The sequence below is a fragment of the Gorilla gorilla genome, chromosome 3, assembly GCF_029281585.2.
Source record: "Gorilla gorilla gorilla isolate KB3781 chromosome 3, NHGRI_mGorGor1-v2.1_pri, whole genome shotgun sequence".
Taxonomy (NCBI): Eukaryota; Metazoa; Chordata; class Mammalia; order Primates; family Hominidae; genus Gorilla; species Gorilla gorilla.
In genome coordinates, this window is record NC_073227.2 from 17,790,110 (window position 1) to 17,813,873 (window position 23,764).

A 23,764-nucleotide genomic window follows, 5' to 3' on the forward strand; every position below is an offset into this window, starting at 1 on the left:
CTGAGCTTTCGGTGGGTGCTCAGTGGAACAGGTGCTGGATGCAGTCAGGCTCTAGGGAGGCCAGCGTGTGTTGGTAAGTGAGAGACAAAAATCATTTTAAAAAGAATCTTTTTGCCCTTCAGTTGTGTTTGCCATGAGTTAATGTGATTTACTCTAGTGGAAGCCAGTGCAGCTTAAGTGGAGCTCTTGCCCTGAAATGGAGCCAGGTTATGGATCAGCAGAGCTGCCAAAAGCATTTTGGGGGAAATGTTTCTCTGTCACCCTCAGTTGATTGAACTCAAGTTTTCACTCCCGTTTAACACCACGCGGGGGCCATTCTGACTTCTGCGGAGTGGGTATGATCAGATCTTCTGTAAAAGTGTAAGTGAGGAGGCTGGGCGCAGTGGCTCACATCTGTAATCTTAGCACTTGGAAGGCTGAGGTGGTCAGATCACTTGAGGCCAGGAGTTTGAGACCAGCCTGGCCAACGTAGTGAAACCCTGTCTGTACTAAAAATACAAAAATTAGCCAGGCATGATGGTGCATGCCTGTAGTCCCAGCTACTCAGGAGGCTGAGGCAGGAGAATCGCTTGAACCTGGTAGGTGGAGGTGGCAGTGAGCTGAGGTTGCACCATTTTACTGCACTCCAGCCTGGGTGACAGAGCGTGACTGTGTCTCAAAAAAAAAAAAAAAAAGTGTATGTGAGGAAACTGGGATAGAGCTTGGGGATGTTGGGGGATGGAGGTACTTCATCTACTGAACAACAAAAACCATGGGATACCAATGCTGGAGGAAGAGACATCATCCTCAGTTTCTACCAACTCAACCACGCATGAGATGAGGACTTGGTGTCCAAGAGAAGAGCCTCTTTTTAGGTCTTCAGCCTTGATCAAACCATTTCTGAATTTCTCATACACATATAATCAGGTGCTATGAGTGGTACCGATTGGATAATCTTTCTGTCTTTTCCTGTGCTAGGAAGGAAAATACATGTACAGCCAACTTCCTTGAGGGTTCATTCTTTTGCATCAGGGTGTCTCAAACTCCTGCCTTTAAAACACCTGTAAGAGAATCATCCAGGCGGCTTGCTCGCTCTGCATGCAGGCCCTTTAGAATCAGAATCAGAATCCCTGGGGCTGGAGCCACAAAATGAAAAGACATTTCAACAAGTTTGTCATCACATAAGAGAGAATAGGCAAGTATTCGGATACCTATAATAAAAAGTAGATTCAAAAAGAATGACTTGATTATTTTAAATGTTGTGTTTTAAAAATTTTAATACAGAAAAGGCTGGGCACGGTGGTTCACGCCTGTAATCCTAGCACTTTGGGAGGCCAAGGCGGGTGGATCATTTGAGGTCAGGAGTTGAAGACCAGCCTGGCCAACAAGGTGAAACCCCATCTCTACTAAAAACATAAAAATTAGCCAGGCGGTAGTGGTGCGCGCCTGTAATCCCAGCTACAGGGGAGGCTGAGGCAGGAGAATCGCTTAAGCCTGGGAGGCGGAGGTTTGGTGAGCTGAGATCATAGCACCACACTCCAATGTGGGTGACGATTGTTTAACCACCACCAAAATGGGTTCTGAGTCCAAATATTAATATGAAGGACATTGGTGACATTGTCTCAAAAAAATTAATGAATACAGAAAAGTACAAAAAGGGAGAGAAATCAACCCAAATCTCATGACCCCAAGAAATAAACCTCCTAATATTAAGTGAACAGCATTCCTTGCTATGCACAAAGATGGCTAGAGACATGAACAGACACTTCTGATCACACAAAATGAGATTTTAAAAACAAGAAGTAGCAAATTGAATGCTGTGTAAATTTATCAGAAGAAAAAGAAATGGAAGTGAAACTGAAGGAACTGGTCAACTCAGATAAATGTAGTTTTTCCTCACTGAAAATCGGTTACTAGAACATCTAAGAAATCAAAGGTGATGAAAAATATTAAAATGTTTTATATATATGTAGAAGTCCTTACAGTTGACTGATCATCTCATGAAAATTTGTATAGTCACTGCAAATAAAGTCATTGCAAAATCTTTATTCCTTTTGCTTTTTGCCAGCACTGACATTGGCCTTTGCAGTCTCTTGACTTCATTCTGCCCTTGCATTCCTTTGCTGTTTTCTTGAGGTCGTCTTCTTCTCATGCCAGCCGTATCTTGCAAGTCTATGTTTGAGTTCATTTTTCTTTGCATAATTCAAAGAACCAGATAGCATGCCAAAGCCCATTGTTTAACCACCACCAAAATGGGTTCTGAGTCCAGCTATTAATATGAAGATGACATCCATTGTGGTCTTGTACATTTTGTTGCCTTCCCGGGGTGAAGGACATTGGTGACCATTTATTTCCTCTGGAGTGGTCGATTGGTCATGAACTTCCTGGTCCAGATAGTTACTGTGTCATTCATCATGGTGGTTGATCCTCAGGTAGTTAGGGAGGAAAATAAACAAGAAGTTATATATTTAAAACCACGTTTCAATTTAAGACCTGATTAATTGACTTAATAAAGGGCATTAGCATTTCTACTTCCTACAGTCCCTCCATTACCTCTGGAAACTAGTTTTTTCTAGGTTGTTTTATGTTGTTGAGGTTGACCACCTTTTCTTTCTGTTCTGCAATCATAGTCCTATTTTTAAATGGATTCACCCCTCATCACTAGCCTTTTGTCATGGTCATTCAATTCACAAGTTGCTTATTTTTTAATTTCTTGGCTGACTAAATTTTATTATGAAGACTTTTTTTTTTTAAAGAGCTCAGAAATACTGTATTCTTTAAGTTCTTGAGCATGTGATAGTGTCTTTTGCCTATTTTGATTGGGCAATAATTTAGCTGGCTATAAAATTCTTGGATTATACTCTATTTCCCTTAGAAATTATAGGCACCCATCCACTGACATTTCATTGTGCTTTCTTTTTTTTTTTTTTTTTTTTTTTTTTTGAGATGGAGTCTTGCTCTGTCACCCAGGCTTGAGTGCAGTGGTGCGATCTCGGCCCACTGCAAGCTCTGCCTCCCGGGTTCACACCATTCTCCTGCCTCAGCCTCCTGAGTAGCTGGGACTACAGTTGCCCACCTCCATGCCTGACTAACTTTTTTGTATTTTTAGTAGAGACGGGGTTTCACCATGTTAGCCAGGATGGTCTCGATCTCCTGACCTCATGATCCGCTGGCCTTGGCTTCCCAAAGTGCTGGGATTACAGGTGTGAGCCACTGTATGAGCCCAGCCTCATTGTGCTTTGTACTAACCCCCTTTCCCTGTCCTCTTCCAGCTTGTCTTCTTCTCTCCCAGTAGTTTCTTCATGAAGAGGCCATGTGCTATATATTCCATGAGATATTTCACACTCAAAGAAGACTTCTTTTATACTCTTTTGATAATTTGTCTGGGAATCACTGTCTTGATTTATAAGGGAGTTTGTAATAAATACAGTAAAAGAGAAACACACAACGTATTTTGAGACATCAGAGAAGTGAGAAACCAATTCTATTAATATTTGGGGTTATCAGGGAAGGCTTAGTTAAGAGGTAACATTTGAACTAAGGCTTGAAATAAGGGAAGGATTTGGCCATGCAGTAATGGGGAGAGAGTAGAAGCAAGTCATGATGGTTAATGTTATGTGTCAATTTGACTGGGTTGTGGGGGGCCCAGATATTTGGCTACACATTATTCTGGGTGTGTCTCTGTGGTATTCTGGATGATGATAACATTTAATTGCTAGACTGAATAAAGCAGATTGTCCTCCCCAATGTGGGTGAGCCTCATCCAATCCACTGAAGGCCTGAACAAAACAAAAAGGTAGAGTAACAGAGAATTTGCTCTTTTTACCTGATTATATTTGAGCTGGGACATCAATCTTCTCCTGAGTGTAGATGTGGACTCGAGTTGGAACTATATCATTGGCTGTTGTGGGTCCCCAGCTTGCTCGCTGCATACTCCAGGACTCCTTAGCCTCCATAACCATGTGAGCCATCGCTTACAACAAATCAATCTGTCTCTCTCTATGTGTATAGCTCCACCTCTATCTCTCTGCTCTTTCTCTGGAGAACCTAGAGTAATACACAAGGTTATATTAGAGAAGAGGATGACTCAAGGAAAAGCATGGAGGCAGAAAAGTGCAAAGAGGGTTTGGGAAGACTGGGGTGCTGATGGGGAGTTTGGATTTCACTGTGTGTAGCATGGAGAATCCTTGAAAATATTCAAGAGGTGAAAATTGTATTTGTGGAAGAACACCAGGAGTATGTGAAAAGAAAAACACTCACACAATTTTAACTCCACTGAAGGGGACATCAAAGGGATGCACTGGGGACACGGGTTGGAGGGTAGTTGAGGCCATATCTGGAGGCTCTTTACTTCTAGGCTGAGTCTGAAGTTATCTTTCTGGGGAGTGGGAGATTACAAATCTTTGAGCTCCACTCAAGAGATGGTTTTGCTAACAATGGCAGGGTGACGGTGGTGGTGGTGGTGGTGGTGGTGGTGGTGGTGGGAAACTGGTAACATGAATTCTAATTGGGCTTCTGTTATTCTAGCTGAGAAAGTTGGGGAATGGGCTTTCAGTAGAATAATACGGATCTGGGAATCAACTGCATGGAGGAGGTAGTTGTAGGTGATGAGATGGCTCAGGGACAAAGTTTGGTAGAAGGAGAAAAGATAGCAGGCTGGTACAAAAATGATTGCTATTTTTGCCATTACTTTTAATGGCAAAATCCGCAATTACTTTTGCACCAACCTAATAGGATGCATACTTCGGAGCCATCTGCATCAGAGGGATTGATGAGGATCAACGAAGTTTGGGAACACAGGAAAGGAGCGGGGAAGGTAATGACTTGAGGGCATAGCAGGGATGATCAAGGTTTTTCTTGTTAGCATGTGGAGACTTAAGTGTGATTATATGTTAAACGCCTGGCACATACATGCTGCAAAATATTTATGAGTCAAATGACAAATGAAGGTGGTGAGTCATGGGAGTTCCAAGGGAACGGGTGATAAAGGGAGGTCTCAAATGAGGCACAAGTGGAGAAGGTAGCTTGGGAAAGGAGAAGGATGCTTCTCCTTATAAGATGGGAAAGGCAGAGGAAGAGGGTCAAGATACAGTGATCTAGGGGTGAGATGGAAGTGAGTTGAGAGAACTCAACTCTGGGCTCTGAAACCCCTAGGGATGGGTTTGTGGGGCTTTGAGATACGGAAGAGGTTTAAAGTCAGTTGTTATAGCAAATATGGTTTGGAATTCATTTGTGATGCTTAAAAATATTGCTGAACAGAAGTGAAGTCTATCCTAGAGTTGGATGGTGAGATTATTTAGCGGAACTACGAGATCCATGTTGTGATTCTTTCCAGTATCATTCAGCAGCCCTTGGGCAGTTGCATGGCAAGTCATCAATGGGGTATGGAGATTTTCCAGGTGGGTGTGGTTGAAGGCAGGGAAGAATGAGTTCAGGAGCACATTACAAGAAGAAGGTGATTGTAAGGTCCAGGCTGAGCAGGAAGGTAAAGCAAGAAGGAAACATGAGGTTGTGAAGAGAAGTTTAGAGGGATGAGGAGACAGGAGAGGTGAACAGTTGCAGGATGTAGCTAGAGTGGCGATGTTAGATCTTGGGGCCAGAGAGCTTTACAGTGATGATGAAGATCAAGGGGTATTAGAATCAAGCTATAAAGAGCCACTGTTTGATGTTGGGATGTGAGGATGCTACAGGTGGATGTCTGCACATTGATGGTGAGAACATGGTCACCCTGGCCCTGCTGGGTCTTTGCTAAAGAGACTGTGCTCTGTTCTTGGGGCCGTTTTCATCACCTGATTAGAGCAGTGGTCCCCAAATGGTGTTCTTTGGACCGTCTGTATAAAATATTCATAGGTCAAGGATAAAATGGAAAAACAGAGAAAATGTCACAGAAATGTGCCCATTGGTGAGAGACCACCAGCTGTCCTTTTTGGAGGACTGTTCTTTATTCTAAAAATGTATATATTGTATTCTATTCAAACATTTTTGTATTTGTATTTTTTTCTCTTTTATGAAATGCCATGGGGTAGAAATTTGTAATGTATCCAATTCTCCTGTCTTCATGCATTGCCCTGTGGTGAGGGAGGGGATGTGGCAAGTACTGGCCAACAGGCTGGGGGCAGAGGTGCAGTGTGAGACTTCTAGCCTGGAGCATTTAATTCTTAGTACAGGGCTCTCTAGCATTCTTCTCCCTCTGTTCCATGCTTGGTGATACTCGAGGCAATGCAACCCCCATTATCCTTAGTCTTAGGGCAAGTTTGATGGAAAACAGAGCACCCCATACCTCCCTGCAGATGTAGCATGAGTGAGAAAAACAATTTCTTATGTTTGAAGTTACCAAGATTTAGGAGTTGTTTGTCATTGCAGCAAAACCTAACCTATTCTGACCAATCATGGTGGAATTTCTGTGTGTATGTGTTTGTCTGTGTTTGTGTGTGTGTGTGTCTGTGTGTACAAAACTGGTAGTTTAAAAAAGTTCCTTCTTACCAAAAAAAAGAAAATAGCAACCTTATGTTGGTTCTCAAATTAAAAAAATATTTTTACTGGTTCATAAAATAGAAAAATCTGAGAATCTGTAGCTTAGAGACCTACAGTGTGGGATGTCTGTAAAGACTAGGTTATTTTATCAGCTCCTAACACCCCTTGATAGAAGCTTAGCCAAGACTTGGACTATTTCAGTCTTTCCCATTCCACATTCCAACGACTCTTGAAGAGACATTGATAAAACGGTCCATCCATGAACCACACTAACTCAATCCTAGCGGCAGAATCCCCCTTTTACTGCAGAATGAGCTTCTTGCTACAGTGATACTTCAACCCCTTAGATATATCCTGTACTAATTATATTAAAACACGACCAATGCTTTTGCTTTGTTGTCGCCCAATTTAAACACCTTAATCATGAGAACCCAGAGAATTGGATTTAGTGTAATTGATTCCCAATTGTCAGTAAGAACATAGTTAGATTATATTTTTACCCAGTTCAAATAAAAGAAAATTGACAATAAAGTGCTGATCAATATGTGTAGCTCAGGAGGTAGAGCCTGCTTTGAGATGCAGAAGTGTTTTTTTTTTTAGATCTATATTCTTGAGTAAAGAAAAAATCCATCTCTCTTTCCTAGAGGGGAAGAGTTTCAGAACGGGGCTTGGCAACAGCCTATCAGAGGCTGAATTAAACCAATAGGTACCTCTCTGGAGTGAATGGTGCGTTTCTTCTGTTCGGGGAACCGTGCTTTTATGGTGGAGTTTGCTTTCTGTCTTTGTCTCCGGATGTGTGTATCTGTAGGTGGATGTCTGCATGTAAATGGCAGTGTATACCTGTGTGGGTGTGTACAAAATTCCCATGTCAATCTCAGCTTTGTGGGTATCTCCGGGTCCTGAGCCCAGCAGATGCCATTTGAAGAAAAATCACTTGAAAATGAGACAGAAAGAATGGAAACCAAATCCTAGCTCTGAAGGCACCAGGCTGATTTAAAAAAAAAAAAAAAAAAAAAAAAAACTCTGGATTTTCTTTGTTTTGGACTCTACCTGCCTCCAAATGACATTTCTGTTTTCTATGAAATGATTAAAATGAAAGAGATCCTGAGCACGAAAGAGCAGATACTCTGTGATTCTGTGTATGTCAGGGTGTCAGCTGTGACGCTGCTGACATTTTGGCTCAGCAATTTCTCTGTTGTATGTGTGGGGGTTCCCTGTGCATTTTAGGATGTTGAGTGGCATCCCTGGATCCCTGGACTCACTGGATGCAGTGACACAACTCCCCCCAAGTAGAGACAACCCCCAGTGTCTCCAGATATTGCCTAATGTCCCCAGGGGGCGGAATAGTCCCCATCTGAGAACTGCTGCTTTCATAAAGTACAGTGTCAGGTGAAATAGGTGGAGGCTGTTTGTAGTCAGGGGTTTGTAGAGATGGAAGAGACCCCAGGAATACCCTGGAAGGGGCTGTAATATTTTGTTTCTTGAATTGGTTGTTGGTAATATGGAGATTTTTATTATTATTATTATTTTTTTGAGGCAGGATCTTGCTCTGTCACCCAGGCTGGAGCACAGTGGCACCGTCATGGCTCACTGCAGCCTCTGCCTCCTGGGCTCAAACAGTCCTCCTACCTCAGCCCTCCCGAGTAGCTGGAACTACAAGCATGTGCCACCACTGCTGCCTAATTTTTGTATTTATTTATTTTTTGTAGAGTGGGGGGTCTCACTATGTTGCCCAGGCTGGTCTCGAGCTCCTGGGCTCTAGCAATCTGCTCACCTCAGCCTCCCAAAGTGCTGGGATGACAGGCATGAGCCACTGCGCCTGGCCGGTATGTTCAGTTTGTAAGAAAAGTACTGTGTTGACCTCTTCGATATGCACATTTCTTTAATAATTCAATAAAGCATTTAGAAAAATTGGTCATAATAGGAGGGATTTGTAGAGTGATTGGCATGAAAGCTGATCACCTTAATTTGAACTACTCTGAAATGAGCACCAGGGACCACCAAGAGGACCCTTTCAAGGTGTCATAGCCAAGGAGAGGGGTGTGTTGTGTATATCTCTGCATAAAGGATTTGCTGGTTACATGGAAGGATGAAACCTTCGGAGGACAGAGGCAGCAAAGCAAGTGGAAGCCCAAAGCATTGAGCTTTCTAAATGGACTTTGCTAAAATCTTGTGGATGACTCATGCTCTTAACATACACCCATGTACATATTGTCCATATAAACATTAATTCTGTAACAAAGCCCACACATAAGGGTATTTTTTTCTTTTGAGACAGTCTTGCTTTATTGCCCAGGCTAGAGTACAGTGGCATAATCGTGACTTATTGCAACCTCCACCTCCTGGGTTCAAGCAATGCTTGTGCTTCACCCCCCGAGAAGCTGGGACTACAGGTGCACACCACCATGCCTGGCTAATTTTTGTATTTTTAGTAGAGACAGGGTTTCACCATGTTGGCCAGGCTGGTCTCAAACTCCTGGCCTCTGGTGATCTTCCCACCTCAGCCTCCTAAAGTGTTGGGATTACAGGTGTGAGCCACTGTGTCTGGGCCCACATGTAAGGTTTGAGTTGAGATAGAGAAACTCTGGCAGGACTGAGGAATTTGGCCACAGTCTCTGGGAAATATGCACAATTTCTGGAATCTTCTCTACTTCCAGAGTTCCCACTTTCTATCTGTCTCCTATTTATTCAAAAAACTTGTATGGAACCGCAGTGGGTCTAGAACTTGCCAGGCGTGGAGGATAAAAGATGACTGAGGTCGAGCATGGTGGCTCATGCCTGTAATCCCAGCACTTTGGGAGACCAAGGCAGGCAGATAACTTGAGGTCAGGAGTTTGAGCACAGCCTGGCCAACATGATGAAACGTCTCTACTAAAAATATAAAAATTAGCCAGGCATAGTGGCACGCACATGTAGCCCCAGCTACTTGGGAAGCTGAGGCAGGAGAATCGCTTGAACCCAGGAGGCAGATGGTGCAGTGAGCTGAGATCACCCCGCTGCATTCCAGCCTGGGAGACAGAGCGAGATTCCATGTCAAAACAAAAGATGACTGAAGTACAGACTCCATCAGAGTTCACTCTAACACAAATTTGATAAGAGCCCAAGGTCTGGCTGGGCAAGCACCTCGATCGGCTTCATCCTGCAGCCTCTACTAGAATGAAGCGCACTTTTTTCTTTACTCATGAAAATGTTTTGTGCTTCTTACCTACAAGTACAATTTGTGTTAATTCTGCAAAATTTGTCGCATAACTCTACCTGTATTCTTAGCATTTTTCCTTTGAGAGATTTCTCAACACATCATCTTTGGACTATGTGGAATTGGAAATTTACTTAGAGTCAACAACAAGTACAGGAAAGTCAGTTCTTAGTCAAGAGTTAGGTTTTCAAAGACAGTGGATAAAATAAAAAATCTGGTACAGTCAAGATTATACGAGCAAATCCCCTCATCATTCATAAACTTTAGCAGTCGGTCTTACCGTGGCTCACCAGGTCCAATCCATACTTCTTCCTCCACGATTGGAGCAGAGGGTGATTTTTTTTTTATGAGCAACTGATGAAGTCATTTAGAGACCATTTGCAGTAGAAGCCCTGTGTACTGGAGACCAATCAATGTGCCCTCATGGCACCATTTCTGCCTCTCTCCCTCTTTGTTCTTGCCAAGTACCCATACTTCATTTTCCATAGATTAAAAGAGCCCAAGTTGGGCCTATACCTAGGAGTACAATTGCTGGGTCATTTGATAACTCTATGTAGAATTGTTTGGGAAGTTGTTAAACAGTTTCTCACAGTGGCTACACCATTTTAATTCCCACCAGCAGTGTATGAAGGTTCTAATTTCTCTGCATCCTCACCAGCACTTGTTATTTTCTGTATTTTTGTTGTTGTTGTTGAGACAAAGTCTTGCTCTGTCGCCCAGGCAGGAGTGCAGTGGCACAATCTCAGCTCACTGCAACCTCTGCCTCCCAGATTCAAGTTACTTTCCTGCCTCAGCCTCCCGAGAAGCTGGTATTATAGTCACCTGCCACCATGCTTGGCTGATTTTTATATTTTTTTAGTAGAGACAGGGTTTCACCATGTTGGCCAGGCTGGTCTCAAACTCTTGGCCTCAGGTGATCCACCTGCCTCGGTCTCCCAAAGTGCTGGGATTACAGGTATTAGCCACCACACCAGGCCAATTTTCTGTATCTTCGATTCTAGCCATCCTTATGGCTATGAAGTGGTATCACGTTGTGGTTTTGATTTCTGTTTCCCTGATGATGAATTTCATTGAGCATCTTTTCATGTGCTTATTGGCCACTTGTATGTCTTCCTTGGAGATGTGCCATATTTTCAAATTCAAAAATGAAAGCACAGGTCCACACAAAAATTTGTACTTGAATAATTACAATAGCATCACTCCTAATAACCCACAGAGGGAATTAATCCAAATGCCCATCACCAGATGAAGAGATACACCGATTGTTGTCTACCCACATGGTGGAATATTATTTGATCACAAAAGGGGGGAAAGTACATACGCTACGGCGTGGATGAACCTTCAAAACAGATGAAAGGTCACATTCTACATGATTTCATTCAGATGGAAATCTATAGAAATAGGAAGTCGATTAGTGGTTGCTGAGGGCTGGTAGGGGCATGGGAGGATAGGGGGTGTTAGCTAAAGGGTATGAGGTTTCTTTTTAAGGTCATGAAATGTTCTGAAATTGACTGGTAATGTTTGCGTATATCTCTGAACATATTAAAAACCATTGAAATTAAAAAATGCAAAGAAAAAACAGCCCAAGTTGCAATTTTATTCAACACCTGACTGGCTTTAAAAATAGATTCCAGGCTGGGCACGGTGGCTCACACCTGAAATCCCAGTGCTTTGGGAGGCTGTGGTGGGAGGATTGCTTGAGGCCAGGAGTTCCAGGCCAGCCTTGGTAACATGGCAAGACCCTGTCTGTACAAAAAAAGAAAAAATAAATATCAGCTGGGTGCGGTGGCTCACACCTGTAATCCCAGCACTTTGGGAGGCTAAGGCGGACAGATCACCTGACATCAGTTCAAGACCAGCTTGGCCAATATGGTGAAACCCCTTCTCTACCAAAAATATAAAATTTAGCCTTTTGGTACTCTGAGCAGCACCATGGCGGTTGTTAAGAACAAGTGCCTTATGAAAGGTGGCAAAAAGAGAGTTAAGAAGAAAGTAGTTGGTCCATTCTCTAAGAAAGATCAGTGTGATGTGAAAGCACCTGCTATGTTCAGTATAAGAAATATTGGAAAGACTTGGTCACCAGGACCCCAAGGAAACCAAATTGCATCCGATGGTCTCAAGGGTCTTGTGTTTGAAATGAGTCTTGCTGATTTGCAGAATGATGAAGTTGCATTTAGAAAATTCAGGCTGATTACTGAAGATGTTCAGGGCAAAAACTGCCTGACTAACTTCTGTGGCATGGGTCTTAACTGTGACAAAATGTGTTCCAAGTTTGAAAAATGTTCAACAATGATTGAAGCTCATGTTGATGTCAAGTCTACCGACGGTGACTTCTTTCTTCTGTTTTGTGTTGGTTTTACTAAAAAACACAACAATCTGATACTGAAGATCTCTTACGCTCAGCACCAACAGTCTGCCAAATCCAGAAGAAGATGATGGAAATCATGACCTGAGAGGTGCAGACAAATGACTTGAAAGAAGTGGTCAATAAATTGATTCCAGACAAAATTGGAAAAGATGTAGAAAAGGCTTGCCAATTTATCCTCTCCGTGATGTCTTCATTAGAAAAGTAAAAATGCTGGAGAACCCTGGGTTTGAAAGGCATGGAGCTTCGTGCTGACGGTAGTAGTTCTGGAAAACCCACTAGGGACGAGACACACGCTAAAGTTGAATGAGCTGATGGGTATGAACCACCAGTCCAAGAATCTGTTTAAAGTTCAGACTTAAAACAGTGGCAAATAAGAAGTCCTATTTGTGAAAAACAAGAAACAACAATGAAAAAAGCAAAATTAGCCTGGTGTGGTGGTACATGCCTGTAATCCTAGCTACTCAGGAGGCTGAGGCACGAGAATCACTTGAACCCAGGAGACAAAGGTTGCACTGAGCCAAGATTGCACTATTGCACTCCAGCCTGGGCAACAGAGTGAGACTCTCTCCAAAAAGAAAGAGGAAAAAAAAAGTATACGGGCTTGGTGGCATGCGCCTGCAGTCTCAGCTACTCTGAAGGCTGAGGTGGGAGGATAGCTTGAGGCCAGGAGTAATTTGAGGCTGCAGTGAACTATGATTGTGACACTGCACTTCAGCCTGGACTGCAGAGCAAGACCCTGTCTCTTATACATACATACATACGTGCATGCATACATGCATACATACATACACACACACACACGCACATACATACATACCCAGGCTCTACCTCCGGTGATTCTGACTCAGTAGGGTGGGGTATCCCCTAGGGATCCTGCTGTTCAGCCTGATCTGGGATCCACTTTCACTGGGAACTGAGACACTGGCTGTGAGCCTTTCTGTCCTGAGATGTAGAGGTCATGGCGATGCAGGTTCAAGCTTAAGGAGACCTGACTGTGCATTAGGTATTGTGCTGAACATCATCTCTTACTCTCACAGCAACATCCTTAGAAGGTTAATGATGTGTCCCCGCTCTACAGATGAGGAACTGAGCTTTCAGAGGAGTTTAGCTTGTTCAAAACTTATTCTTCCTATTGGAAACTTTGTACCCTTTGAGCAGTGTCTCCTATCCCCTACCTTTCCTCCATCCCAGCCCCTGATAACCACTGTCCTACTCTCTATTTCTGTGAGTTCAACTTCTTTAGATTCCACATATAAGTAAAATCATGCAGTATTTGTCTTTCTGTGCCTGGCTTAGTTCACTTAACACAATGTCTTTCTAGTTCATCTATGTTGTTGAAAATGACAGGATTTCTTTCTTTTTTGAGTTAATAGTATTCCGTTGTGTGTATATAGTACATTTTCTTTATCCTTTCATCCACTGATGGACACTTAGGTTGATTCTATATCTTGGGTATTGTGAATAGAGCTGCAGTGAACATAGGAATGTAGGGATCCCTTCGACATATTGATTTCGATTTTTTTTTGTCTATACCCAGAAGTTGGGTTGCTGGATTATATGCTTTGAAATCTATAGCACAGCAGCGTGACTATACTCAATAATAATGTATCTTTCAAAATAACTAAGAGGCTACATTTCAAATGTCTCATCATAAAAATTGTCAGTAAATTAGTGGATGGACATGTTAATTAGTTTGATCTAATCATCCCACATTGTATACACGTATCAAAACATCACATACATGTGTACAATTATGATTTGTCAATTAAAATAACTTTAGTTAAAAAAATAAATAACTTGTTCAAAGCCCCAGTTGGGATTGATGGAGCCGGGACATGCACCAAGGCTTTTGCTCTCAGCCTCACAGAGTCCTTGGGCCACGAATGTTGAAGCCCTACCTGAGATTTCTACTGAGATCAGTGTAGGGATTCAATGTCTCAGAATCATCCCATCCTCCAGGGCCCACAAGTCCATGAACTTTGCCTCTACCCCCGACCCTGCTGACCTGAAACGTGGCCCCTGCTTTCATTTCCGGGAGCACACAACACTTACACCAAGCATTGATGGGTTTTATTGACTTCATTTGAGATGTGGGGCCATGGAGAGGGCCCCATGATCCTTGCTTGGTGTTGGCCAATTCATTGAATTCTCTCTTTGACTTCACCCTTCCCTTTTCTACTCACCTCCTCTGTCATGGATTGCTCTGGGAATTCTGAGCCCTAGTTCCTTTATTTTGCAGATAACCTTCACTCTTCTCTGCAACGAATCCCAAAAGTATGTAGTTGAGCTGACTGCAAGGTGCTTGACACGCAAGAGACTCCACAAATGGGATTCGGCCTCTGGAAAGTGGTGATAGTTCCAGATTTATGTGGATGTTACTTTATTTTTCCCTATAAAATATATTCTTTAAACTATCAAGCTCTTGGCTCCTGGATGCAGTCCTTTGCTGGTGGCAGTGGGCTGGGTACTGTCACCAGGGAGAAATGCTGCCCACTTAGAGAAAGAGAAACTGGTTCTCTTTAAGAGGCAGAGGGAGGTTTCCAGTGCCAGTTTGTTTGGAGGCAAAATGGCTGTTGTATTAAAATTGCCCAAACTTGGGCTGGTGCCTTGTGTGTTTAGAGCTCAAAGCCATGATTGTTTTCTTTTCTTTTTTTTTTTTTTTTGGTGGTCGGTTTTCCATCCTTTTGCTTGGTAGGTTTCTGCTAATAGCTTCAACCTCAAGAGTCCCATTATACAGACACTAATAGCACCTACTATGTGTCAGTCTGTAGTGCCTACTACGTGGCAGGCATTGGAGATAATATAATGATGAACAAGATAAACATGGCACTTGGAAAAGAGAGTCTAGTTCCCACTCTCAGCCCACCCCAAAGAGAGGCCAGAATTGGGCTTCCAAAGATCTCAGATGCCCTTGCATCATCTCCATGAAGAGGGCGGGTGAAGCTTTGGTGTCTGAAGAGAATTTGGCTGGACAATCCCCAAGGTTTGGAACAAAGGGAAGGAGCTGCCATCTGTGTTTAAGGTGAGAAGGGGGGAATGGCTGGATATCAGAGGAAGCCAAGATGAAGAGAAGGTTTTTGTGAGTTCCTATGCATAGTGGAGACCTGTTCTAGTGAGGGTCCCTGGGGCTGAGCCTGTGGGTCAGTGGAATGATGCTGTGAGGAGGGTCTTGTTATAGCAGATGGCCCAAAAAAGGCTGATGGATCATGAGCAGCTGGAAGAATGGAGGGTTCGGGGGAAGTAGTTCCTACCTGGCTTTCCAACGGTGTGTAAGTCCAGAATTCTTACATAAGCCCATGGAGAAGGGAAAGCAATGCTGGTAACGACAAGACTGAATTCTCCACCTGCCAGGCATCCAGGGACTCAGAGCAGATTTAAGTGAAGTTACAGAAATAGGAATGTGACATTTAATACATGCGGGTGTGCTGGAGCAAAATGTATTCCCTCTCTGATTTGTGGGGAAGGAGAATGCTAACAGACAAGACTCCAGGTTTTCGCTCCTAAACCTGGTGTCTAGAAATGCATTTTCTACTGGATGCAGACAGAAGCTCCATATAGACATGTCCATCGCTGCATCTCTCATGCCTTGTGTTCTCCCTAATTTTCCCTTTTTAACCCACAGAGGAACAAAGTTCCAGCATCACTTTTGGCCTCTCAAGAGTGAGTTAGGTGGCCAGGTGGGGTTATTCATGCCTGTAATCTCATAATGAAAGGGTGGCCTGCCCCTCCACACCTGTGGGTATTTCTAGTCAGGTGGGATGAGAGACAAAAAAGCAATAAGACACAAAGTATAGAGAAACAACAGTGAGCCCAGGGGACCGGCCCTCAGCATACCAAGGACCTGCACTGGCACCGGTCTCTGAGTTCCCTCAGTTTTTATTGATTATTATCTTCATTATTTCAGCAAAAAGGAATGTAGTAGGAGGGCAGGGTGATAATAAGGAGAAGGTCAGCAACAAACATGTGACTAATAGAATCTGTGTGACAATGAAGTTCAAGGGAAGGTACTATGACTGGACATGCACGTAAGCCAGATTTATGTTTCTCTCCACCCAAACATCTCAGTGGAGTAAAGAATAACAAGGCAGCATTGCTGCAAACATGTCTCACCTCTCACCATAGGGCGGTTTTTCCCCCATCTCAGAATTGAACAAATGTACAATCGGGTTTTATACAGAGACATTCAGTTCCCCAGGGCAGGCAGGAGACAGTGGCCTTCCTCTAACTCAACTGCAAGAGGCTTTCCGCTTTGACTAGTCCACCTCAGCACAGACCCTTTATGGGTGTCGGCCTGGGGGACCGTCAGGTCTTTCTCATCCCACGAGGCCACTTTTCAGACTATCACATGGGGAGAAACATTGGACAATACCCAGCTTTCAAGGGCAGGGCTCCCTGTGTCTTTCCACAGTGCATTGTGCCCCTGGTTTATTGAGACAAGAGAATGGTGATGACTTTTACCAAGTATATTGCTTGCAAATATTTTGTTAACAAGGTACGTCCTGCACAGCCCTACATCCCTTAAACCTTGATTTCATACAACACAAGTTTTTTGATCTCCAGGTTGGGTCAAAGTGGTTGAGGCAAAGTGGCTGGGGCAAAGCTACAGATTAACAACATCTCAGCAAAGCAATTGTTTAAAGTACAGGTCTTTTTCAAAATGGAGTCTCTTATGTCTTCCCTTTCTATGTAGACACAGTAACAGTCTGATCTCTCTTTCTTTTCCCTACATATCCCCCTTTTCGTTTTGACAAAACCACCACCATCATCATGGCCCCCTCTCCCTGGTCGCTGTCTCTCTGGAGCTGCTGGATACACCTGTAGACTAACAATAGAAAAGACAGACATACAAGGATTAATAGAAAATTTGCAATAGTGGAATTTCCGGTGGTTTTAACCCAAGTGACGGGGCAAGAGGACGGTGTGGGTGCTGCGGCACCCAGGCAGTCTCCCACCTCCTTTGTGTCTTAGTTGCTGTTTCTCATAGTTTTCAGTCTTTCTCCTCACCTGCTGACTCGCGCCTTTTATTTCTTTGTCTCCCTTCTCTTATGGTCTCTCTCTCTCTTTTACACTCTCTCTCTCCCCAATCTCACTTTCTGTGTCTGTCTCTGATCTCTGTCTCTTTTTCTTTCTATTCTTCTCCCTGGCTCTCCACATGTGCTGTTTTCTTGGTGGATGGTAACTTCATCTGTTCTTCTGCTATCACCATTTTGTTCACCCTGCGAGTCGATGATGCACGATTGTGGGTTTTCTGTCTCTGCGGAGGCACTTTCATTTGCATCTCTGATGGGTTCATTGTAGAACTTCAAATGTCTAGTGGGTATCCAAGCAGGAAGCTGATTTTCTCCTGGTGAAACATGAGCAAAACCTCTCCCCCATGTTATCACCTTACCTATTTCCCATGTTTTGTTTTTGTTGTCTTTCCACCAGATCAGTTTTCCCTCATGTGGGCTGTTCTTTTTACCAGTAAAATATTCTGCAGAAGTGTGGTCTGATTTCTATGTATGTTTAGAAAATTTAAAGTATAGAGTGTTAGATTAAGTTGCATCTGGAGAGTGTTATACTCCTTACTGTCTTTTTCCTTTTTTTGTTTAACCAATTGAGCTTTGAGTGTTCTAAGCAGGACAGGGAAGATGTGCGTCTGGCACAGCCAGCCAGGTCTTCTTACCCTCTGCTTCCCTTTCTGCCTGTGACTGAATGGGTATGTCAGGGTCTAGTAGGGGTTCCAGGAGGAAGAAGCCTCATTAACTTCTATTCTGCAGCAATTGATGGCCACCCAACTTGAACAGTGGGGGCTTATCACCTCATGTACTAAGACCGGAGATAGCTGATGCCAAGGTTGGCTAAATTAGTAGCTTGAGATGTTAGGTTTTTCATTTGAGGTTTCTATGTTGCTATTGTCTTCTGCTCTTGGTCACAGAGGCTGCCACAATCCGCATGTCAAGTCCTCATGTGACAATATCCAGAGACAGCAAGGAAGAGGTACAGTGTATTCCTGCCTGTTTCTTAAAAATATGTTTTTGATAGAGAATAATTGTACACATTTGTGGGGTCCATGTGAGATTCTGGTACATGCATGCAATGTGTAATGATCAAATCAGGGTCTTTAAGATATTAATCACCTCAAACATTGATCATTTTTTTGTGTTGGGAATATTTCAAATCTTATTGCTATTTAGAAATATACAATAAATCCATTTATCAGGATACAAAATCTATGTACACATATCAGTAGCAGTGCTATACACCAACATCTACCAGGCTGAGAATCAAATCAAACCCTTTTATAATAGCTGTAAAAATGAAATACTTAGGAATATACCTAACCAAGGAGGTGAAAGACCCCTACAAGGATAACTACAATACCCTGTTGAAAGAAATCATAGATGACACAAACAAATGGAAACACATTTCATCCTCTTGGATGGGTAGACTCAATATTGTGAAAATGGCCATACTGCCAAAAGCAGTCTACAAATTCAATGCAATTCCTATCAATATACCATCATCATTCTTTATAGAACTGGAAAAAAAATGCCAAAATTCAATTGGATCTAAAAAAGAGTCTGCACAGCCAAAGCAAAACTAAGCAAAAAGAACCAATCTAGAGGCATCACATTACCCAACTTCAAACTATATTACAAGGCTATAGTCACCAAAACAGCATGGTGCTGGTATAAAAATAGGCACATGACCAATGGGACAGAGTAGAGAAACAAGAAATAAAGCCAAATACTTAACACCCGACTGATCTTCGACAAAGTAAAAAAAACCAAGTAGGGATAGTACACCCTATACAACAAATAGTGCTGGAATAATTGGCAAGCCACATGTAAAAGAATAAAACTGGATCCTCATTTCTCACCTTATACAGAAATCAACATAAGATGGATCAAAGACTTTAATCTAAGGTCTGAAACCATAAACATTCTAGAAGATAACATTGGAAAATGCTTCTACACATTTGCTTAGGCAAACATTTCATGACCAAGAACCCAAAAGCAAATGCAATAGAAACAAAGATTAATAGATGGGACTTAATTAAACTAAAAGCCTCCTGCACAGCATAGGAAATAATCAGCAGAGTAAGCAGATCACCCACAGAGTGGGAGAAAATTTTCACCAACTGCATCTGACAAAGGACTAATGTCCAGAATCTACAGGGAACTCTAATCAGCAAGAAAGAAACAATCCCATCAAAAAGCGTGCCAAGGACATGAATAGACAATTCTCAAAAGAAGATATACAAATGGCCAACAAACATATGAAAAAATGCTCAACATCACTAATTACCAGGGAAATGCAAATCAAAATCACAATGCAATGCCACGTGTAAAATAAACAAAAAGAGGGCCGGATGCGGTGGCTCACGCCTGTAGTCCCAGCACTTTGGGAGGCCGAGGTGGGCGGATCAGGAGGTCAGAAGTTTGAGACAAGCCTGACCAACATGGTGAAACCGAGTCTGTACTGAAAATACAAAAATTAGCCAGGCATGGTGGCGGTTGCCTGTAATCCCAGCTACTGAGGAGACTGAGGCAGGAGAATTGCTTGAATCCGGGAGGCAGATGTTGCAGTGAGCTGATATCACACTACTGTACTCCAGCCTGGGTGACAGAGCAAGACTCCATCTCAAAAAAAAAAAACAAAAAAAGCAAAAATTGATGTTGGCACGGACGTGGTGAAAGAACGCTTTTACACTGATGGTGGGAATATAAGCTAGTACCACCACTATGGAAAGCAGTATGGAGATTCCTTAAAGAACTAAAAGTAGATTTACCATTTGATCCAGCAATCCCACTGCTAGGTATCTACCCAGAGGAAAAGAAGTCATTATATGAAAAAGATACTTTTGCACACATGTTTACAGCAGCAAAATTCACAGTTGCAAAACTATAGAATCAGCCCAAATGCCCATCAATCAATTAGTGGATAAAGAAAATGTGTTTATATATATGTATATGCACCGTAGAATACTACTTAGCCTTAAAAAGGAATGAAATAATGGCATTCATAGCAACCTGGATGGAGTTGGAGACCATTATTCTAAATGAAGTAACTCAGGAATGGAAAACCAAACATTGCATGTTCTCACTCGTAAGTGGGAGCTAAGCTATGATGATGCAAAGGCACAAGAATGAAACAGTGGACTTTGGGGGCCCAGGGGGAAGGTGGGAGGGGTTGAGAGATAAAAGACTATACATTGGGTAAACTGCTTTGGTGATGGGTACGCCAAAATTTCAGAGATCACCACTAAGGAACTTATCCATGTAACAAAATACCACCTGTTCCCTAAAAACTATTGAAATTAAAAATATATATATACAACAAATTGTTGTAGTCACTTTCTGTGATAATGAACACTAGATCTTATTCCTTCTATTATATATTTTTATACCCATTAATCAACTTCTTTTCAAACGCCTCCTATTCCCAGCCTCTGGTAACTAGCATTCTACTCTTTATGATATCAATTTTATATAGCTCCAGGGCACACAAGTCCATAACTGCGGTCTCTATCCCTGACCCTACTGACATGAAACATAGCCCCCGCTTTGATTTCCAGGAGCATAAACTGCTCATATAAGTGAGAACATGCAATAGTTTTCTTTCTGTGCATAGCCTAGTTCACCTAACTTTATGACCTTTAATTCCATCCATTTAGCTGAAAATGACAGGATTTCATTCTTCTTTATGGCTGAATACTATTCTATTGTGTGTATATTCCCATTTTCTTTATCCATTCATCCATTGATTGATACTTAGATTGATTCCATATCTTGGCTATTGTAAATAGTGCTGCAGTAAATATGGGGGTACAGATATCCCGTTGATACACTGATATCCTTTTTTTTTTGATATATACCCAGGAGTGGGATTGCTGGATCATATGGTAGATGTTCTTCATTTTTTTGAGAAATCTCTGTACTTTTTTTCATAATGGCTGTACTAATTTACATTCCCACCAACAATATACGATAATTTTCTTCTCTTCACATGCTTGCCAGCATTTGTTGTGCTTTGTCTTTTTAGTAATAGCCATTCTAACAAGTGTGAGATGATATCTCATTGTGGTTTTGATTTGCATTTCCGTGATGATTAGTGATGTTGAATATTTTTTCATAAACTTGGTGATTTGTATATCCTCTTTTGAGAAATGTCTGTTTATTTTTTGATAGTTTCTTTTGCTGTACAGAAGCTCTTTCATTTAATTAGATCCCATTTGTCAATTTTTGCTTTTGTGGCAAATGCTTTTGGCATCTTCACCATGAACTCTTAGCCCTTCACTATGTACCGGATGGTATTGCCTAGGTTGTCTTCCAGGGTTTTTATAGTTATGGGTTTTACATTTAAGTCTGTAGGCCATCTTGAGTTAATTTTTGTATATGGTGTAAGGGAGGGGTGTTGTCTTTTCTCTCTGTTAATTGTTTTCTTTGATATGCAGAAGGTATTTAATATAATCCCATTTGTCTGTTTTTGTTGCTTGTACTTTTTAAGTGTTAGCCATACAATCTTTGTTCTGAAGCGTTTCTCCTGTGTTTACTTCTAGTAGTTTTATAGTTGTGGCTGTTACATTTAAGTCTTTAATCGATTTTGAGTTTATTTTTGTAAGTGATGAGAGATAAGGGTCTAGTTTTATTCTTCTCTGTTTGGATATATAGTTTTCCTGGCATCATTTAATGAAGAGGGTGTCTTTTATTCAATGTATGTTCTTGACACCTTTCTTGAAAATCAGCTGTAAATATGTGGATTCATTTCTGGGTTCTTTAGTCTGTTTCCTTTGTTTCTGTGTCTGTTTTAATACCAATACACGCTGTTTTGGTTACTATAGCTTTGCAGTATATGTATATATATATATATATATATTTTTTTTTTTTTTTTTTTTTTTGAGACAGAGTCTTGCCTTGTCACTCAGGCTGGAGTGCAGTGATGCAATGCAATCTCGGCTCATTGCAAGCTCTGCCTCCTGGGTTCACGCCATTCTCCTGCCTCAGCCTCGGCTAACTTTTTTGTTTTTTTTTTAATAGAGACGGGGTTTCACTGTGTTAGTCAGGATGGTCTCGATCTCCTGACCTCATGTTCCACCCGCGTTGGCCTCCCCAAGTGCTGGGATTACAGGCGTGAGCCACCATGCCCAGCTGCTTTGCAGTATACTTTTAAATCAGGTAGTGTGAGGCTTCTAGCTTTGTTCTTTTTGCTCAGTATTGCTTTGGCTATTTGGGGTCTTCTGTGGTTCCATATGAATTTCAGGGTTTTTTTTTTTTTCCCTGTTTCTGTGAAGAATATAATTGATAGGGATTATACTGAATCTCTAGATTGCTTCGGGTAGTATGGTCATTTTAACGCTATTAGTAATTCCAACCCACGAGCATGAGATGCTTTTCCATTTCTTTGTGTCTTCTCAATTTATTTTATCAGTGTTTTGTGGTTTTCATTGAAGAGTTTTTTTTTTTTTCCCCCATCCTTGGTTAAGTTTATTCCTAGGTATTTTATTTTTGTAGCTATTGTAAATAGAATTTCTTCCTTGGTTTCTTTTTCAGTTAGTTTGTTACTGGTATATAGAAACATTACCGATTTTTGTATGTTGATTTTGTGTCCTGAAGCTTTACTGAATTATACATCTGTTTTTTTAAATTTTTTTTATTTTTTATTTTTTGAGATAGAGTCTCGCTCTGTTGCCCAGGCTGGAGTGCAGTGATGCAATTTGGTTCACTGCAACCTCCGCCTCTGGGTTTCAAGTGATTCTCCTGCTTCAGCCTCCCAAGTAACTGGGATTACAGACACCTACCACCATGCCTGGTTAATTGTATTTTTAATAGAGACAGCATTTCACCATGTTGGCCAGGCTGGTCTCAAACTCCCAACCTCAGGTGATCCGCCCACCTTAGCCTCCCAAAGTGCTGGGATAACAGGCATGAACTACCATGTCCAGCCTAATTTATCCATTTAAAGAGTTTTTTGGTGGAGTCTTTAGGTTTTTCTGTTTACAAGTATAAGATTATGTCATCTGCAAAGTGAGACAATTTGACTTCCTCTTGTCTAGTTTGGATGCCTTTTATTTCTTTATCTTGTCTGATCACTCTGGCTTGGATGTTGCATACTTTGTTGAATAAGAGTGGTGAAAGTGGGCATCCTTGTCTTGTTCCAGTTCTTAGAGGAAAAGCTTTTCAATTTTTCCCAGTGAGTAGGTTGTTAGCTGTAGATTAGTCATATATGCCTTTTCTTATGTTGAAGTGTTCCTTCTATGCCTAATTTGTTGAGAGTTTTCATCATGAAGGAATGGTAAGTTTTACTGAGTGATTTTTCTGCATCTGCTGAGATGATCAGATAGTTTTTGTCTTTCATCTTGTTGATGTGATGTATCACATGCATTGATTTTGTGTATGTTGAGCCATCTTTGCATTCCTGGGATAAATCCCACTTGATCATGGTATATTATCTTTTTCATTCATCATTAGATTTGGCTTGATAGTATTATGCTGAGAATTTTTCCATCTGTGTTCATTAGGAATATTGGCCTGTAGTTTTCTCTTTCTGTTGTGTCCTTGTCTTGATTGGATATCAGAGTAATGCTGGCCTTATACAATGAGTTAGGAAGAATTCCCTCCTCTTCAATTTTTGGGAATAGTTTGAGAAGAATTGGTGTTTGTTTTTCTTTATAAACTGGGTAGAAATCAGCATAAAAGCCTAGTCTAGGGCTTTTCTCTTTGGGGAGACTTTTTGTTACTGATTCAAACCTGCTATTCATTTTG

General features: G+C 41.7%; 2 pseudogenes; one reads left to right on the forward strand and one right to left on the reverse strand.

Moving 5' to 3' along the window:
* Positions 1-1,641: 1,641 nt before the first annotated feature.
* Positions 1,642-2,631, reverse strand: LOC129533229 (small ribosomal subunit protein eS24-like; annotated as a pseudogene).
* Positions 2,632-11,581: 8,950 nt separating this feature from the next.
* LOC129533227 (small ribosomal subunit protein eS1-like) lies at positions 11,582-12,661 on the forward strand (annotated as a pseudogene).
* The last annotated feature ends 11,103 nt before the right edge of the window (positions 12,662-23,764 follow it).